Source organism: Saccopteryx bilineata, chromosome 1 (assembly GCF_036850765.1).
Source record: "Saccopteryx bilineata isolate mSacBil1 chromosome 1, mSacBil1_pri_phased_curated, whole genome shotgun sequence".
Lineage (NCBI taxonomy): Eukaryota > Metazoa > Chordata > Mammalia > Chiroptera > Emballonuridae > Saccopteryx > Saccopteryx bilineata.
In genome coordinates this window covers 370,134,595-370,155,617 of record NC_089490.1, presented here as the reverse complement: position 1 = coordinate 370,155,617, position 21,023 = coordinate 370,134,595, and positions in this window count along the sequence as shown.

Genomic DNA, 21,023 nt, shown 5'->3' with positions numbered 1-21,023 from the left:
CAGATGGGGTTTGCTGGGTGGACCCTGGTCAGGGTGCATGCAGGATTCTGTTTCATTATCTTCCCTCTTCTCACTTTAAAAAAAGGCTTGATAATAACATTCTTTAACTTGATGTTCTATCCACCAGAACTATGGGAAGTGAATTTTTTCTTCTAGACACACTAGGGCCCTGATCGGCAAACTGTGGCTCATGAGCCACATGCACTCTTTGGCTCCTTCAGTGTGGCTCTTCCACTAAATACCACATGCGATCACTACCTTGATAAGGAATATACCTACCTATATAGTTTAAGTTTAAAAACTTTGGTTCTCAGCCCTGGCTGGTTGGTTCAGTGGTAGAGCATCGGCCTGGCATGCAGGATTCTTGGGTTCGATTCCCGGCCAGGGCACAAAGGAGAACCACCCATCTGCTTCACCCCTCCCCCTCTCCTTCCTCTCTGTCTCTCTCTTCCCCTCCCGCAGCCAAGGCTCCATTGGAGCAAAGTTGGCCCAGGCACTGAGGATGGCTCTATGGCCTCTGCCTCAGGCGCTAGAATGGCTCTGGTTGCAACACAGCGGTGCCCCGGATGGGCAGAGCATCACCCTCTGGTGGGCATGCCGGGTGGATTCCGGTTGGGCTCATGTGTGAGTCTGTCTGACTGCCTTCCCGTTTCCAACTTAAGAAAAAAAAATACACACACACAAAAATTTGGTTCTCAAAAGTAATTTCAATCGTTGTACTGTTGATATTTGGCTCTGTTGACTAATCAGTTTGTCTACCACTGCACTAGGGCATTGGGCATCCTGCCCCATGGCTTCACTGGTAACAACCCACATAGCAGTTCCCATGGATTGAAGTTAGGTGCCTGCAGCTTCCCTGAGCTGGAATTCACACCATTCGCACTGGCAAGACTTGCGCATCTGGTTCAACCTTCCTACATGGATTCTTTGGGCATTGCCCTTAACTGAGCCCTTTGACTGGTGGCATGCCCACAGCTCCAGCTGGCTCCATCTTTAAAAATGTAGGTGGAGGTAGTCATTTCCCATAGTTACGCTGGGCAGAAGTCCTGTCCCAAGTTTTGTGGCTGGGGCCATTTGCCTGTTGAAACCCAGGCAACGATCCTGGCTTTAGAAATTGAGGAGACATCGCTGATAGTCACTGAATCACTTTTGGAGCCTTTCTTCCCTTGTCCTGAGGAATAATGCATTTTTACAACCAAATAGCTTTATGGCCCTGTCCAGCTATCTGTCTCCTTTCCCTTCAGTTTAAATTGGCTATTTTTCTGTTGAAGTGGCTGATTAATTGTCTTATAGAAGGATTGTTTAGCCATACTCTTAGTGTTCTCTTATAAATATACTTTCTCATTTTTTTTCAGCATAATTCTGTCTTTTTTTTTTTACTTCTTTTTAATTATTGGTTGGGGAATAAGTTCGTAGCATTTTTATATTTTCTTTTATTTTACAATGATTTGTTTGCTGTTTGGCAAAGGGTAAGTATTCATTTGATAAAACTCTTTCTGCTCTACAAAACTATGTTAATTGTATTTTTGAATTATTTAATTTTTTATTAGTTTTGAGGCTTAGAAATGGAATACCCAGGAGGCAAAAATCAACATTTTCGACACCTGCTCTTCTTTTGCTTTTCATCGAGGTCAAAAAGCTGCTGAAGCAGCCCGGGACATTTGCGACGTGTATGGAGAAGGTGTCATAGGCAAGTCTACAGCACGGAAATGGTTTGCAAAGTTCAAAAATGGCGACTTTGATGTCGATGACACGTGCCGCAGCAGAAGGCCTTCTGAATTCGATGAAGAACTGGGAAATGCTCGAAAAGAATGCCACGGTCAACAAGGAGCTCTACATTGCCCAGCTACACCACGTGAATGAGGCTATTCGACTGAAAAGACCTGATTGACATGGTCAAACCATACTCCTTCACGACAACGCCAGGCCCCATGTTGCACAAGTCGTCAAAGCCGCACTCCAAGAGCTCGAATGGGAGGTCCTTCAGTATCCGCCGTATTCTCCAGACCTTGCACCGACCGATTACCATCTTTTCCACTCCCTGTCAAACCATATGAAGGATGTTACCTTCGATAACAAAGCGGTCCTTAAAAACTGGCTCAACAATTTCTTTGACACCAGACCAGGCGATTTTTGGCAGAACGGCATCAACAAATTGGTCGAGAGGTGGGAAGAGGTTGTAAACAGCAACGGCAAATATATAATTGATTAACTTATTGATATAATTATTGTTTTTTGTTTAAATAAAAGTCTTCGGTAAAAATGCTACAAACTTATTCCCCAACCCAATACTTTTTTAGATAGAGGAAGGGAGGGAAACATACTGAATCCTTTGGTTCAGCTAGTTGCATGGATAGAACACACACACTTATCCCATCTAGGCCACACTACAGTTATCCTTGGCTTCTCTTTTTTTTTTACAGAGACAGAGCAAGAGTCAGAGAGAGGGATAGATAGGGACAGACAGACAGGAACGGAGAGAGATGAGAAGCATCAATCATCAGTTTTTCGTTGTGACACCTTAGTTGTTCATTGATTGCTTTCTCATATGTGCCTTGACCAGGGGGCTCCAGGAGACTGAGTGACCCCTTGCTCAAGCCAGTGACCTTGGGTCCAAGCTGGTGAGCATTGCTCAAACCAGATGAGTCCGTGGTCAAGCTGGCAACCTCGGGGTCTCAAACCTGGGTCCTCTGCATCCCAGTCCGACGCTCTATCCACTGTGCCACCACCCAGTCAGGAGGCTTCTAGTTTTATTACTATTTATTTTGGGAGTGACGTCACGGAAATGGCGCTGTGAGAAGCGCGTCCGACAGCTCTCCCCTAAATCACAACAAATTTATCAACTAGAAACAGAAAAATTTATCCTCTGAGCATTCCGGAGTTCCACACAAACTGAAAGCAAAAGGACTGTTATCACTTGAATCTGAGAGACGAGGGTGTGGAGGAAGCTACCGCAGCGACGCTCATTCAAGCTGCCAGGGAGTGCGCCCGCGGTGAGTCAGCCCATATACTTGGGAACCGCAAGCCGCCGCGAGCGGCCGACCGCGAGCCGCCGCGAGCCCGCGAGCTGCCGCGAACCCCCGCGAACCGCCACCGCGAGCGGCCGCCACGAGCCGCCGCGCGCGCGCCCGGTCCGGTTGAGCACTGCTGACGTTCCCAGCGGCCCGCACACTGCGAGTGGGGGTCGCTGGCCACCGGTGCCCGGAGCGCCCCATTCACGCGCGTGCCTTGGGCATTCCACGCACCCAGGGCGCCCTACTGGCCCGCACACCCAGGGGGCTCCATTATCCTGCGCCTGGTGCGGTCCAGCCGCCAGCGGCGGGGCGATCGGGAGAGGCTTGGGAGATTCTCTCCGTGGGCAGGGCACCTCACCCAGCCATTCAAGCTAACAATCAAGCGTTGGGGGAGGGGTGCGCGCAGGCAGCCTAAAATACCTTCGGAAACACAGCTGCTACCCAATCACTGAAATTAGCTTAACCCATAAAATCTGCGCACCCTCGGTTCTAATTGATAAGATCTCTCTCAGTTCAGCGATCCAAGACAAGAGGCGTGATATTTTTTAGTGCCTCTCCGTAAAGGGGCGGGGGCAACTTCTGATTGATAGAGCCTCCATATTCAGGGATAAACGCTAACAAGAAGGACTTGGCAGATAATAAGGTCTATACTACACTAGTCGTAAGCAGAGACTAGTGCCTCTTCTTCCCTGCAAAAACAGGCTACAAAGTGTGGAAAGCCTGGGTTGAGAGGTCCAACTAAATGATAGGCGCTGAACAGTCACCTTGACAACAATTGACTCCCACCCCCGCCTGATTACACTGGAGGCCCTGACTCTCAGAGCCTTTCCCAAAGCCTTGCACTGAGTGGGGATAGAGTGGGGATTTCCCAGCTCTTTGAGCCTCTTACTCCCCAGGCAGAAGCAGTTGCAGCCTTATAGCTGGATCACCAGGCTGCTAATTCAGAAAGGGGGGACTAGGAGAGAGAATCCAGGAAAGCAAACTGTCTCATTGTTGGACCCTGCAAACGCCAACAAGCCTTTACTTCCAGCAAGACTAAAGCCAATTATATGACATTGCCATAGAATCCCATCAACTGCAAATCCCTAACTAAGAGTGACACAGGGGCAGAGCCTGGGGTACAGAGTCACCGACTAGGAAGAGGGAGAGAAAAGAAAAAGGAAGAAGTTAACCTCTCAAAATCAAGAAAAACCCACAGACTTTACAACTTGATCCACTAATTTTTTTTTGTTGTTGTTGTTGCTTGTTTCTTCTATCTTTTTGCCTTTATTTCCTCCACCTCGGTCCTTCTATTCTCTGCCCATCTTATGCTTCCCCTTTCTTGAACTACACTACCCATGAGTGTTGCATTTTATTTTTCTTCTTCATCCTCACCCTCCTTTAAGGTTATACTCCAAAACACTTAACTCTCACTCTCTCCTCTTTTGTTTTTTTTTTTTGTCTTGCTTTATTTTGTTTTTTTCTCCTCCTATTTTATTTCTTCCTTCGTTTTTCTCTTTTTCTTATTTTTTCCTTTCTACTTGTTTTTTCTTTTCTCATTTTACTTTCCTCCCATATAATCCTCAATCACGAACAAATTAGTTAATTTGGGACTCAAGGCTTTTTTTTGGTTTTATTTCTCTTTTTTGCTTTTGTTTTTATTTTTTTTTTCTCTTGTTTGTTTATTTTTGTGGCATTCTGGGTCCTCCCAACCCAAGGTCTCCATTGTATTTAGTCTTCGCTCCACTTAATACAACAGATTTTTACTTATTATTTTTATTTTTTCTTCTTTATTATTCTTTTTTGGTCCTTTTTTCTGATTCCCTCTTATCCCTCTCATTATATCTCTTAGTTGACCATCACTTACAAGCAAATCATCTTATGCTTGTCTAAGATTTTCTTCCTTTTTTTTTTTTTTTTTTTTTGCATTTAGTAGGTCCCTACTCCCTTTTTTTGCCCCTTGAACTCTTCACCCCAATTCAGGCCCTCCATTATAGGCACGATATTTCCCTGAGGAGGGGAGAGGAGGGAAAGAGAAGAGAGAAAAAAGGGGGAAATAATAAATTATTACTGTTTTTTTTTTGTGGGGTGTTTTACCCTTTTTTTTTTCTTTTTACTCTTTATTAATTCTAATTAGTGCTATCAATAAGACCACCCTCAGATGCCGATAAGAAAGAGGAAATCGAATATTATGGATACAAAAGAAAGAGAGGTAACACAAATAGATGTGGAAAAATCTATGGAGAAAAGACTTAACATATTGGAAGCCTTGGAGCTAAATGACAGAGAATTTAAACTAGAAATCTTAAAAATACTCAGAGATATACAAGAAAACACAGAAAGGCAATATAGGGAGATCAGAAAACAACTCAATGAACACAAAGAATATATTACCAAGGAAATTGAAACTATAAAAACAAATCAAACAGAAATGAAAAACTCAATTCACGAGCTGAAAAACGAGGTAACAAGCTTAGCTAACAGAACAGCCCAGATTGAAGATAGGATTAGTGAAATAGAAGACAAACAACTTGAGGCACAACAGAGAGAAGAAGAAAGAGACTCAAGAATAATAAAAAATGAGAAAGCCCTACAGGAATTGTCTGACTCCATCAGAAAGAATAACATAAGAATAATAGGTATATCAGAGGGAGAAGAGAAAGAAAATGGAATGGAGAATATACTCAAACAAATAATAGACGAGAACTTCCCAAGCCTGTGGAAGGAACTAAAGCCTCAAATTCAAGAAGCAAACAGAACACCAAGTTTTCTTAACCCCAACAAACCCACTCCAAGGCACATCATAATAAAGATGACACAAACCAATGACAAAGAAAAAATTCTCAAAGCAGCCAGGGAAAAGAAGAGTACAACATATAAAGGAAGGCCTATTAGATTATCATCAGATTTCTCAGCAGAAACTCTACAAGCTAGAAGAGAGTGGACCCCAATATTTAAAGCCCTGAAAGAGAGGAACTTTCAGCCAAGAATACTATACCCATCAAAGCTATCCTTCAAGTATGAAGGAGATATAAAAACATTCACAAATACAGAAAAGATGAGAGAATTTATCAACAGAAAGCCCCCACTCCAGGAAATACTAAGGGGGGTTTTCCAACCAGATTCAAAGAACAAAAGAAAACAACACCACAAGTAACAGCTCCACCAAGAACACAATAAAACCAAACTTAAACTGTGACAACAAAGGAAAAAAAGGGGGGAGAGGATGGAGATTAACAGTAGCAAAGGATGATGAAGTGCAGAAATACTTATAAGATAGGGTACTACAATGAATATGGTAGGTACCCTTTTCATTACTTAATGGTAACCACCCTTAAAAAAACCACCATAAAAACACTTGACTTAAAAAAGGTAGCAACAGAGGAAAGAAGTATGGAACACAAACAAACAAAAACAAATGATAGAAAAACAAAAGAGAAGAATCAAACTAGATACAAAACTAACAGAAAGCAATTTATAAAATGGCAGTAGGGAACCCACAAGTGTCAATAATTACACTAAATGTAAATGGATTAAACTTACCAATAAAAAGACACAGAGTAGCAGAATGGATTAAAAAAGAAAATCCAACTATATGCTGCCTACAAGAAACACATCTAAGCAACAAGGATAAAAACAAATTCAAAGTGAAAGGCTGGAAAACAATACTCCAAGCAAACAACACCCAAAAAAAAGCAGGTGTAGCAATACTCATATCTAATAATGCTGACTACAAGACAGAAAAAGTACTCAGAGACAAAAATGGTCATTTCATAATGATTAAGGGGAAGTTGAATCAAGAAGACATAACAATCCTTAATATATATGCACCAAACCAAGGAGCACCAAAATATATAAGACAGCTACTTATTGACCTTAAAACAAAAACTAACAAAAATACAATCATACTTGGAGACCTCAATACACCGCTGACGGCTCTAGATCGGTCATCCAAACAGAGAATCAATAAAGATATAGTGGCCTTAAACAAAATACTAGAACACCTGGATATGATAGACATCTACAGGACACTTCATCCCAAAGCGACAGAGTATACATTTTTCTCTAGTGTACATGGAACATTCTCAAGAATTGACCATATGTTGGGCCACAAAGACAATGTCAGCAAATTTAGAAAAATTGAAATTGTACCAAGCATATTTTCTGATCATAAAGCCTTGAAACTAGAATTCAACTGCAAAAAAGAGGGGGAAAAACCCACAAAAATGTGGAAACTAAACAACATACTTCTAAAAAATGAATGGGTCAAAGAAGAAATAAGTGCAGAAATCAAAAGATATATACAGACAAATGAAAATGAAAATACGACATATCAGAATCTCTGGGATGCAGCAAAAGCAGTAATAAGAGGAAAGTTCATATCACTTCAGGCCTATATGAACAGACAAGAGAGAGCCGAAGTAAACCACTTAACTTCACACCTTAAGGAACTAGAAAAAGAAGAACAAAGACAACCCAAAACCAGCCGAAGAAAGGAGATAATAAAAATCAGAGCAGAAATAAATGAAATAGAGAACAGAAAAACTATAGAAAAAATCAATAAAACAAGGAGCTGGTTCTTTGAAAAGATCAACAAAATTGACAAACCCTTGGCAAGACTCACTAAGGAAAAAAGACACAGGACTCAAATAAATAAAATCCAAAATGAAAGAGGAGAGATCACCACAGACATCATAGAAATACAAAGAATTATTGTAGAATACTATGAAAAATTATATGCCACCAAATACAACAACCTAGAAGAAATGGATAAATTCCTAGAACAATACAACCTTCCTAGACTGAGTCATGAAGAAGCAGAAAGCCTAAACAGACCAATCAGCAGGGAGGAAATAGAAAAAACTATTAAAAATCTCCCCAAAAATAAAAGTCCAGGCCCAGACGGTTATACTAGTGAATTCTATCAAACATTCAAAGAAGACTTGGTTCCTATTCTACTCAAAGTCTTCCAAAAAATTGAAGAAGAAGCAATACTTCCAAACACATTTTATGAGGCCAACATAACCCTCATCCCAAAACCTGGCAAGGATGGCACAAAGAAAGAAAACTACAGACCAATATCTCTAATGAATACAGATGCTAAAATACTAAACAAAATACTGGAAAACCGAATACAACAACATATTAAAAAAATAATACATCATGATCAAGTGGGATTCATCCCAGAATCTCAAGGATGGTTCAACATACGCAAAACGGTTAACGTAATACACCATATCAACAAAACAAAGAACAAAAACCACATGATCTTATCAATAGATGCAGAAAAGGCTTTTGATAAAATACAACACAATTTTATGTTTAAGACTCTCAACAAAATGGGTATAGAAGGAAAATATCTCAACATGATAAAGGCCATATATGATAAACCATCAGCCAACATCCTATTAAACGGCATAAAACTGAGGACTTTCTACCTTAAATCAGGAACAAGACAGGGTTGTCCACTCTCTCCACTCTTATTCAACGTGGTGCTAGAAGTTCTGGCCAGAGCAATCAGACAAGACAAAGAAATAAAAGGCATCCATATCGGAAAAGAAGAAGTAAAGCTATCACTTTTTGCTGATGATATGATCCTATACATCGAAAACCCGAAGGACTCCACAAAAAGATTATTAGAAACAATAAACCAATACAGTAAGGTCTCAGGATACAAAATTAACATACAAAAGTCCATAGCCTTTCTATATGCCAACAATGAAATATTAGAAAACGAACTCAAAAAAATAATCCCCTTCACGATTGCAACAAAAAAAAATAAAATACCTAGGAATAAACATAACAAAGAACGTAAAGGACCTATATAATGAAAATTACAAAGCATTGTTAAGGGAAATCGAAAAAGATACAATGAGATGGAAAAATATTCCTTGTTCTTGGATAGGAAGAATAAATATAATCAAAATGGCCATATTACCCAAAGCAATATACAAATTTAATGCAATTCCCATCAAAATCCCTATGAGATTTTTTAAAGAAATGGAACAAAAAATCATCAGATTTATATGGAACTATAAAAAACCCCGAATAGCCAAAACAATCCTAAGGAAAAAGAATGAAGCTGGGGGCATTACAATACCTGACTTTAAACTATATTATAGGGCCACGATAATCAAAACAGCATGGTATTGGCAGAAAAATAGACACTCAGACCAATGGAACAGAATAGAAAGCCCAGAAATAAAACCACATATATATGGTCAAATAATCTTTGATAAAGGGGCCAACAACACACAATGGAGAAAAGAAAGCCTCTTCAACAAATGGTGTTGGGAAAACTGGAAAGCCACATGCAAAAGAATGAAACTGGACTACAACCTGTCCCCGTGTACTAAAATTAATTCAAAATGGATCAAAGACCTAAATATAAGCCCTGAAACAATAAAGTACATAGAAGAAGACATAGGTACTAAAATCATGGACCTGGGTTTTAAAGAACATTTTATGAACTTGACTCCAATGGCAAGAGAAGTGAAGGCAAAGATAAATGAATGGGACTACATCAGAATTAAAAGTTTTTGCTCAGCAAGAGAAACTGATATCAAAATAAACAGACAGCCAACTATATGGGAACTGATATTTTCAAACGACAGCTCAGATAAGGGCCTAATATCCAAAATTTACAAAGAACTCATAAAACTCAACAACAAACAAACAAGCAATCCAATAAAAAAATGGGAAGAGGACATGAACAGACACTTCTCCCAGGAAGAGATACAAATGGCCAACAGATATATGAAAAGATGCTCAGCTTCATTAGTTATTAGAGAAATGCAAATCAAAACTACAATGAGATACCACCTCACCCCTGTTAGATTAGCTATTATCAACAAGACGGGTAATAGCAAATGTTGGAGAGGCTGTGGAGAAAAAGGAACCCTCATTCACTGTTGGTGGGACTGTAAAGTAGTACAACCATTATGGAGGAAAGTATGGTGGTTCCTCAAAAAACTGCAAATAGAACTATCTTATGACCCAGCAATCCCTCTACTGGGTATATACCCCAAAACCTCAGAAACATTGATACGTGAAGACACATGTAGCCCCATGTTCATTGCAGCACTGTTCACAGTGGCCAAGACATGGAAACAACCAAAAAGCCCTTCAATAGAAGACTGGATAAAGAAGATGTGGCACATATACACTATGGAATACTACTCAGCCATAAGAAATGATGACATCAGATCATTTACAGCAAAATGGTGGGATCTTGATAACATTATAAGGAGTGAAATAAGCAAATCAGAAAAAAACAAGAACTACATGATTCCATACATTGGTGGAACATAAAAATGAGACTAAGAGACATGGACAAGAGTGTGGTGGTTACCAAGGGTGGGGGGGGAGGGAGGACATGGGAGGGAGGGAGGGAGAGAGTTAGGGGGAGGGGGAGGGGCACAGAGAACTAGATAGAGGGTGACGGAGGACAATCTGACTTTGGGCGAGGGGTTTGCAACATAATTTGATGACAAAATAACCTAGACATGTTTTCTTTGAATATATGTACCCTGATTTATTAATGTCATCCCATTACCATTAATAAAAATTTATTAAAAAAATAAATAAATAAAATAAAAAAATAAATAAAAAAAAATTACTATTTATTTTATGTTGAATTTACTCCTGGGCCATAAATTTCTGTTTCTTCAGTTTCTTCTAGGATATCTTTTCTTCTGTGCAACTCCTTCTTCTGGTTTAGAAACAGTCTGCCCTTCTTTTTTTTTTTTTTTTTTTTTTGTATTTTTCTGAAGCTGGGAATGGGGAGAGACAGTCAGACAGACTCCCGCATGCGCCCTACCGGGATCCACCCGGCACGCCCACCAGGGGCGATGCTCTGCCCACCAGGGGGCGATGCTCTGCCCCTCCGGGGCGTCGCTTTGCCGTAACCAGAGCCACTCTAGCACCTGGGGCAGAGGCCAAGGAGCCATCCCCAGTGCCCGGGCCATCTTTGCTCCAATGGAGCCTTGGCTGCGGGAGGGGAAGAGAGAGACAGAGAGGAAGGAGGGGGAGGGGGTGGAGAAGCAAATGGGTACTTCTCCTATGTGCCCTGGCCGGGAATCGAACCTGGGTCCCCCGCACTGCAGGCCCACGCTCTACCGCTGAGCCAACCGGCCAGGGCAGTTTGCCCTTCTTAGTAAAGATTCTCTCAATGTTTCAGGGAGAGCTCATTTAAGGGTTAATCTGTGCAAGAGCTGTGTAAGTTCTCCTTGGCATCTTAGCAACTTTGTTCACCTGGATATCCTCAAAGACCAGAGAGAATCTATTGCATCAAAACCATTCAGTTCAGCATTACTCTTTGCATTTTTAAGCATGTGCAGCAAAAATTCAGCACTCTTTTTGGGCCAGCAACCCTGTGCCCAGCCCCACTGTTTAGCCTGGCTACACCTACCAACTCCACCATTATAACGACAGTATGGCACACACTGTTTCTGTAAAGTGATATCCTTCAGGTACGTAGTGACTTTTTGAATATGCATTCCCTTGATGGCCTGGGCAGTTTCACGTGTGGTATTAAAGTGAACTCGAAGGTTTGGACTTCTTGATTTGCATGATTTTGTGGGGTTTTCCGGGTCAAGTGAATAATAAACCATTTTCAGAGACCACCTACGACCGATTTTGGTAAGAGTAAGCCTGATTGTCTTTTAATTAACAATTCCTATTTTAACTAATTTCTCTTTTCTCCCAGTTTACTATAAGCTTCCAGGAGAAGACGGGTTATAGCAGTTTCTATTACCTAGTGTATCATGTCCAGCTACCAAGAAACAATTATAAGGCATATATCAAAAGGCAAAAAATACAGCTTGAAGAGATGGAGAAGCATCTAAATCAGACATGGTAGGGTTATTGAAGAACACCAATCTCCCTAAACTTGCATAAGAAATTATATAATGATTATATGCACATTTATAATACTTCAAAATATTAACATAGTTGTATATGAGAATTATGAATGATTTTATTTTCTTTATTGCATTTTATTATGAAAGTATATTTCTATTATAATGAGAAGCAAAAACATAATGTGCTATAATTGTCTAATAAAAAAAACTTCTTAACACTAAAAAAGAATGACTAGGTCAATAAAATTTCTATTTTATTAACCAGTATAAAATTTTCACTTGTTACATTTTAACATTAACAAACTTACTTAAAATGCTTAAAACTAATAAAAAAAGAATAAAATTTGCAAGTGTCCTTTCACTTTATGATACTTAGAACAAATAAAAATATGCTAAAGTAAATAAAATAACTTCAACTCAAAAAAAGTATGCTAAAGTTATTTATAGACTGAGCATTCATTAACACCATAAAGAGGGTAAGTGCCAATATTTCTACTAAGACTTCCTACTGAAGGAGAGAAAGAGAAAGGTTCGTTATCACTAAAAATGATTGTGGAATATTTGTTTTGGTATATATAAAAATTTTTTATAAGATTAATCCTTTCTAGATATCCTTGAATTTGGGGGTTTCTTCATCAGAACTTATTTTGAAAAATATTAAATTGGCCAAAGATAAGTTTTAATTATGATACTAAATTAGAAACATTGTAAATTATACAAAAAAGAACAGACAAAAATATCGTGTTCACTAATGAACATTGCTATTCTAAAAATGTCTTTCTGGCTCTCCAAATGCATTTTTAATGTATTAATATAGATAGATATATGTCTTTCTTTGGATTGTTTAATGTCCAAACAATGTGATAGAATCTTTTCCTTTGGCAAGATTAAGATATAAGCGAAGTTTTTCCCAAAATCTTATAAAACAATAAGTAATTTCATGATATGATATGAGTTTTAAATGTAGAAATTTTACAACAAATTTCCTGGAGATGTAGAATTTTGATTTCCCATAATTTTATTATATTTAACCACATTTTAGTGAGATATTGCATCTCTACACACAGTTTATTACAATTTCCATGGATTGGCGACTAAACTTAGGAAGTTTTTGTAAAAATTATGGTAAAGCCACAGTGGTCTTAGTAATAGTCTCAGTAGTGAAACAGAAAAAAAAAATCATTTTCATAAACATTTTGTTACTACGTATTGGTTTGTAAAAATAGGTCTCCTCTCTCTCCATTCTCTTATATTCAAACATTATTTGATGATCAACTGTCCCAAATGATGCTCATTAATTCACTTATTCATTGACTCAATTGACATTTATGTTATTTAGTCAAAACTTTAAAATATAAATTTGGTAATTTAAAATAAAATAAATCTAAGTTAAGATTTTTATAAACTCCAAAGGGTCACCTCCACTAACTCCAGAACTTTTCACTCATAAACTCCTAAAAGAAATTCACAAAACTTGTTATAGATTACTTTATTGCCCAGAAATAAATTCTAATTTAATCTTCAAACAGTGACAGTATATTCAAGTAAGGAATTTACACTGTTTTATGGGAAGCTGGCTCTGTATTCTGTCCCAAGATGGTTAACATTCACAGTTTTTAATCTGCAAGTCTGAAAACCAAAGATACTGAAAATCATTTCATGGACAACCCTGAAACAAAGTGCATGAGATTATTTATGGTTTATATCTAACTTAATGTGACTATTCATAACTTTTGCTGTATTAATATTTATGCTCTTGATTACAGTGTACCCTCCCAGACCTCTCTGGGGTGTTATGTAATATATAGTACGTTCCCCTTCTCATCTTATAAATCAGGAAAAGTGAATTCAAATAAGAGATTATGAGTTTTTATATAAAAAAACCTTATTTTTCCGATTGGTTTCATATTAAAGAAGACTTTTCCACTGAAACATTGACATGATTACATTTTCTTTGTAACAATATTCAATTTTGGCTATGGTTTTCCTGTCTAAACATTTCATTACAAGTGTTGTGTAGTGGAGTTATATTGAGCAACGTAGATAACTCTTCAACAGCAATTATTATAGGGTTATCTTAGCAAAGTTATGAGAAGAGGTCACAGATGATTTTCAAGGTTTTTTATTAGTCTATGATTCTCTGGATAAAATATTTCCTCTTTAGGAGTTTCCTATGCAGTTGACGATGTTGGGAAAGGGGGAGAATTCCCCTGTTCTGCCTTTCTTTAGTTCCGAAGGTTAGGTTGGACCAATAATAAAATTTGCACAGACTAAACAGGAGAAAAACAATTTGATACATGCATACAGAAAAATCATTATATGATATTCAGTTCATAAAATGAGACTCAAGGAAATGACAGAACTAAGCACCATTTTATACTTTATAGACAAAAAAGTACAATAAATCTGTGAGAAATTGACAGGACAAAGAAAGTTACTGTTCATTTCAATGGAATCTAAGCAAGCTTTCAGTGTTCCTTAGTGATCATCTAAGAAAGATTGGGTTTGGGTAGTATATTAGTAAATGTGTTATAAAGTTTGATTGTACATATTTTTTCAATTGTATATTATCACTCTTGTGATAAGGTTGTTTCTCAGTCCTTCGGGAATGTGGAGGCACCTGTTACAGAGGTTTATTTCCTACGTTTAGGGGGACAAGGAGAGTCAGAGAGCTCTTCCTACTCCTTTTGCTTCTCAGGTGATTTTGTTCCAAATAATCAGTATGCTGTTGTAAAAATATCTTGGGACAGCCTGCCCTGACCCTGACAACTGGAAACAATTATATTTGAAATTTTTTTTTGTTCTTGCGGGTTCAAAAAAAATGGTCTAGAACTCAAAGTTTATTTATAGAAAATAATATTAAAATAATTTCCTTAAGTTATTTTTTTAATAAATTAAGAGTTTCTAAGAAATATACACTAATGGAGAATTCTGAAAGAAAATTTAAAATACGATTTCTATTTACTTTTAAACTGTTATGTAGTAAGATATTTTAGAATGGGAATTATCTAGGCTTAGTTTTTACTATGCTCTCAAGACAATAAACACCAGCACACAAAAATGAATGTAAAACAGAGAATAATGACAAACAGATTAGTCAGTGGTTTCTAGAGAGTGTTCTTGTGTTAGGATTAGCTGACATGCCTTTCCAGAATTAGTCAGTCAAGGTCTCTCTAGTTGCAAAAATAATCCCTACATCTTTAACATATAGCACAAAGAAGAACCTGTTCACTACACTTGAATTCCTTCACTCACTTCTATAATATGAGAAGGACAAGAAGGTGGATAGGCATATTAATGCAGAAGGTTCTTTAGAGAGCTGTGGCTGTGCTCTACGTTCAATATGGGCAAGAGTGGGAGAAGGCTGCCTTCTGTCTCCATAATTAGGAAGGTGTGTTCAAGAGATCCTTGGATAACTCTGAAATGTGTTTTTATTTGTTTGTTTGTGTATTTATTTGTTTGTTTTTTGCAGTAAGATTACAAGGAACCAATGACTTATTCTTGACTCAAAAATATAAAATTTACTAGGGATTGGGACATCAACCATGGGAAAGCTAGTGAGCCAGAGAAGAGACTACCAAGAGCTTCAGTGGTGATTTCTTGATGTCTGTAGTGTTGATATGAGTCCTACCAGAATTGGAGAGGCAAAGCCTACAATCAGAAAGCCAGTGCAGCTAAACTTCTAGGTATATGCCTCTTTAAATGTAACCAGTATGAAAAATTTCTGGTCATAGAGTAATATCATAGAGTATAAAAATTTATGTAAGTTACTGTTCAAAAAACATGTTTTGTTTAATTGTGGCAGCATAGCAGCAGGTCATTTAGTAGCAAGAAAAGAGATATTCTACTGACTCTGCTAGAGCAAGTTAGACTTTAACACACTGGCAAGTTGGAGAAGATTATCATCAAAGAGAACCTTCAGAAATGTTAACATTCATAATTTTATGATCCCTATATTCAGAAGTACCTACGTATATAGGCCCTGGCTGTTTGGCTCAGCGGTAGAGCATCAGCCCAGCATATAGAAATCCTGGGTTCAATTCCTGGACAGGGCACACAGGAGAAATGTCTACTTCTTTACCTCTGTCTCTCTCTTTCTCTCCCATAACCATGGCTCAAATGTTTTAAGTTGGCCCTGGGTGCTGAGGATGGCTATATGGCCTCACTTGAGGCATTAAAATAGCTCAGTTGCTGAGCAATGGAGCAGTGGCCCCAGATAGGCAAAGCATCAGCCCCAATGGATCCTGGTCGGGGTGCATGCAGGAGTCTGTCTCTCTGCCTCCCTGCCTCTCACTTAAAAAAAGAGAAGAAAAAAAAGATATATATAAATTCCCAACTTGCACCAAAATGACCCTCTTACTTTTTCTCTTTCCCCAAGCATTCACTTTCTTGGGCATATGCTCCCTTATCAAGCTGACCATCTTAACACTTACCATTTCTTCATTTAGAAATAACTTTCATCACATTATGCAATTAATAGTGAACTGGACAATAAGTGGACAAGGAAAGATTTTTGAGGTATAGCTGCTAGACAGTTACCTAGATTTTCTAGCTAGCGAGGTAACCGCCCTATCCTCCACCAAAGTTGCAATTAAAATTTCATCAGAATTACAATTTGTAGCAAGTCAGAATAGGATTGAAAATAATTGACTATGTCTGTGTACATGTCTTGCCCTCTTCCCAGAACGACCAACCCACCCACCCCTACATATTTCCCCTTTGCCGTTCACATCAACTTCATATATAGCTGACAGTTTTCCGAAATCTCCTGCATCTGCTTCAGATGTCCCGTGTAGTGATTCTAATATATTTTCCGCTTCCATCTTGAGTGGAACTTACCCTGAAGTTATGAGTTTATTTTCCTCTATCCTGCTACAGCACACCTTGTGAAAAGAGACGGCGTATGTATCTGTTGTCACAGCCTCACGACCGGTACAATGCCCGGCGTAGGGAACTTTCTCAATACATACTATCAAAGGAATAAACTAAATTAAGGATGAAGAAACTGATTCCTAGAGTAGAGCATATCTTACCTGTAAAAATAAGGAATAACACTCCTATCTGTTAAATGGGGTTGTTAAAAAGATGAAATGTGTGATGTACATGGACAGTGCTTAGAGCAGCATCTGGTTCATAATAAACACCATGTGTCTGTGTACATTTAATGACAGAAGGCACCAGGATTATTGCAATTCTCAAATTTACACATAAGAACCCAAATATTAGATATGAGGATGCCTGAGGAAGAAAACAGAGGTATTCACATGACCCGTGCCTTACTTCTGTGTTTTATCAAATCGTTTTCACTCATTAATGTCCAGATATCACTCTCCAACCCACAAACAGAAACTTATTTGTGATACAGTAGTTTCATGATTTGAAGCTGATATTCTGTGTCTTCTTTATGTTTAAATAACTAACTGATTAACTTAGAAAAATATAATCTGTGAACTAACAGGCAAGAGCTGTGTCCCACTTATTGTTCTATTTGGAATTCAGCAGGTAGTACACATAAGAATTGAGAGTTGTGGTAAACATTAATATGACATTATTTCCAGAAGGAAATTGTCTGTATTTTGTTTCTTAGTAAACCACTTTTCAAGCATATCTGAATCTATTCTTATTTATTTCATTTGCCAAGTAAAAGTGAGACTTAGCAAATTTCCTATATGCTCAAAGATTTGTTGAAATGAGTCAGTAACAAAGGACAAGAGAAAAAAATACACAGTGCATTAACAATTCTTTCCTTCCCATAGATAGTAGCAGACCTTCTGACTTTAGCCATTCCTGTATTCCCCAGTGTAAAATTATCATTAGAAAAAACAGTCATTTTTGTTAATGAACACAAATTTCCTCAATTATTTTTTGAGTATCGTTTATCCACCAGTAGTTTAGCATTGCTACAAATGATTAGTTAGTTTCCAAATTGATTGTTTTGGGTAAGATACAAAGTTAATTAAAATATGCAGACTTGATGTAAACTTTTTACCTGTCAAATGATTAACCACAATAAAATTCAGACTGTTTTCAGAGATCCGGAATTTTTAAAAGAGTATGCCACAGTTTTATCACCATCAGTTTTCCTATATGTTATTTTGGTAACGGAATTTACTTTACTAGCTACACCCTATGTGTAGTTCTCTTTTCTTCTTGGGCAATATTTTTATAAAATACCACATAACAATACATATCATCTTATACTGGTTTAAAATTCCAAATTCTGGTGACAACTCAAGAATGCCATCTAAAGACTATGTTGCAGTGTCCTTCTCTTGCATATGTGTATTGCTGACCAGACAGGTATTTTTGTTTGTTTATTTGCCTGTTTTGTTTTTTTAATTCAATAAAAATAAATTTATTATTAATTTTAATGGGGTGACATTGATAAATCAGGGTACATATGCTCAGAGAAAACTTCTCCAGGTTATTTTGACATTTGGCTATGTTGCATACCCATCACCCAAAGTCCAATTGTCTTCTGTCACCTTCTATCTGGTTTTCTTTGTGCCCCTCCCTTCTACTCTTTGCCCTCCCACCCTGTAACCACCACCCTCTTGTCCATGTCTCTGAGTCTCATTTTTATAGTTCTTAGTTTTTTCTGATTTACTTATTTTACTCAGTATAATGTTATCAAGGTCCATCCATGTTGTCGTAAATGATCTGATGTTATCATTTCTTATGGCTGAGTAGTATTGCATAGTATATATGTACCAAAGATTTTTAATCCATTCGTCCAGTGATGGACACTTGGGCTATTTCCAGATCTTCGCTATTATGAACAATGCTGCCATAAACATGGGGGTGCATTTCTCCTTTTGAAACAGTTGCTATGGTGTTCTTGGGGTATATTCCTAACAGTGGTATAGTTGGGTCAAAAAGCAGTTCGGGTTCCCTTTTCTCCACATCCTCGCCAGCACTTATTCTGTATTGTTTTGTTGATGAGCACCATTCTGACTGGTGTGAGGTGATATCTCATTGTGGTTTTAATTTGCATTTCTGTAATGATTAGTGATGTTGAGCATTTTTTCATATGCCTATTGGCCATCTGTATGCCGTCTTTGGAGAAGTATCTATTCATTTCTTTTGCCCATTTTTGGATTGGATTGTTTGTCTTCCTGGTGTTGAGTTTTACAAGTTCTTTATAAATTTTGGTTATTAACCCCTTATGAGATGTATTGTTGAATATGTTCTCCCATTGTGTAGTTTGTCTTTTTATTCTGTTCTTGTTATCTTTAGCTGTGCAAAAGCTTTTTAGTTTGATATAATCCCATTTGTTTATCCTGTATTTTATTTTACTTGCCCTTGGAGATAAATCAGCAAATATATTGCTGCAATAGATGTCGGAGAGCTTACTGCTTATATTTTCTTCTAAGATGCTTATGGTATTTGTTAATTATCTTCTTTTATTTCTTTTGCTTTTCTGTATTAAATACTAAGAAATTTTCATGGCTTTTTTCTATTAAAAATAAAAGTTGTTTTGAGAGAATGAGCTATAAAATGTATGTATTCTCATATGATACAAAACAATGCCAAATGTGTCCTTGTGGCCAAAACCGAGACTTAGAAGAAAACATGTACTTCCATATCATGATAAGAGGTAGTACCTCAACAGTGGAATAGGTGGGGCCGTGCATGAGCAGCATGTGGGAGCAGAGACAGAAGAGCTGAGGACTGATGAAGCAAGCATTCCAGTTTGAGTCCCCACCCTCCCATTGAATTGAGAATATATAATTTTGAAAACTAGATGTAAGCTCCATTTACCTTCACAAAATCTTGTAATAAAAAAGCTATTAAAATCATCAGATAGAAGACTTTTTAATGAAATATTTAAAATTTGTGAGATATTTTTATATTATTACTTTCCCCACACCACAAAGCATATGACTTCCTTCTGTAGGATTTGGCTACTGGGTTTCTAATCATGTGTGACTAAAGCTTGAAAAGAACATTTTTCAAAATAAAGCTATATTAACTTTTAATGAAAATATGCTTTCTCGGTTGGGAGATCTTTATTTACCAGGAAAATCTGCCCTTGTATAAATATCTTTTCTTTCTTATTCTCTCTGGCTGTTCTTGTTATGTTTGTTTTCAATTTCTCATACATTTTTTTCTAACCATAGAACTAATATAATATTGATTTTTCAAAGTTGTGTTTTGTTGGAAATTAGAAGCATTTTTCAGATCAACCATGAGCTAATTTTTAAACTGTGAGACTTTGAACAAGATGGATTTTAAACACAATGAAATATCTAGAAAAAAATTGTTTTGATATCTTCCATTAAAATGTAGCAACAAAAATACATAAGAAAGATTGGCAAATGTCACTAATAACAACTTTGAAGAAAAGTCAATAAATGGGCATCACTGAATTTATTCAACAGCAGTAATTTGTTGAAAAAAATAATGGTAGCAGAAGAATACAGTCAATAGTTAAAGAAAAATCTGTGATGTACTCTATTTCAGGACATTATTCTCAAAGGCACTGCTGTGCAGTTCACAAAATGACTCCCTCAGGCTTTCTTACATACTGTCCTTTGAACTCCATCTTTGACCTTTACATACCTCTCCATCCTATTATTTATTCTCTGCCCATATTTAAAAAGACTTCTCCAATAAGAAATAAATAAAATTCAGTTGAGGAAGCACATTTCTTCCCTTCAATTCAGGCATGGTAGATCCAGTGTTGAGCTATTTTCATCAACACACTTTTCCATTTAGATTTAAAGAAGCAACCCAGTTTAAGAATTAAGAATATGTGTTTTCTGTAGTTCAGTAACTCTACTCCCCAAATAAAACTATAATTGGAGGTCTATATACTCTTGTATTTGTCACAATATTTAAAATTTGTAATTAATCTAATAAACTATTAAAATGTAGTCAACTCTCCTATTTTAATAAATATTCTTTATAATGTTCTTGAAGACTACATTCAAATTTAGAATTCTCAAACTCTTTAGAGTTCTTCATTGAAAATAGTCACAAGAGGAAATCTGACCGCCACTCCTTCGCACAAGGGTCACTAACTTTTCTTCTGACTGCTTTTTCCTGCAACGTAAAAGAACTCTCTTCTGTTCATGCATCCAAACTTCAACTAAAGAGCATTTTATACTTACACTCGAGAGTGGAGGTGCACATGCTGCCATGTGTTTAGACCTGGACCTGGAAAGAG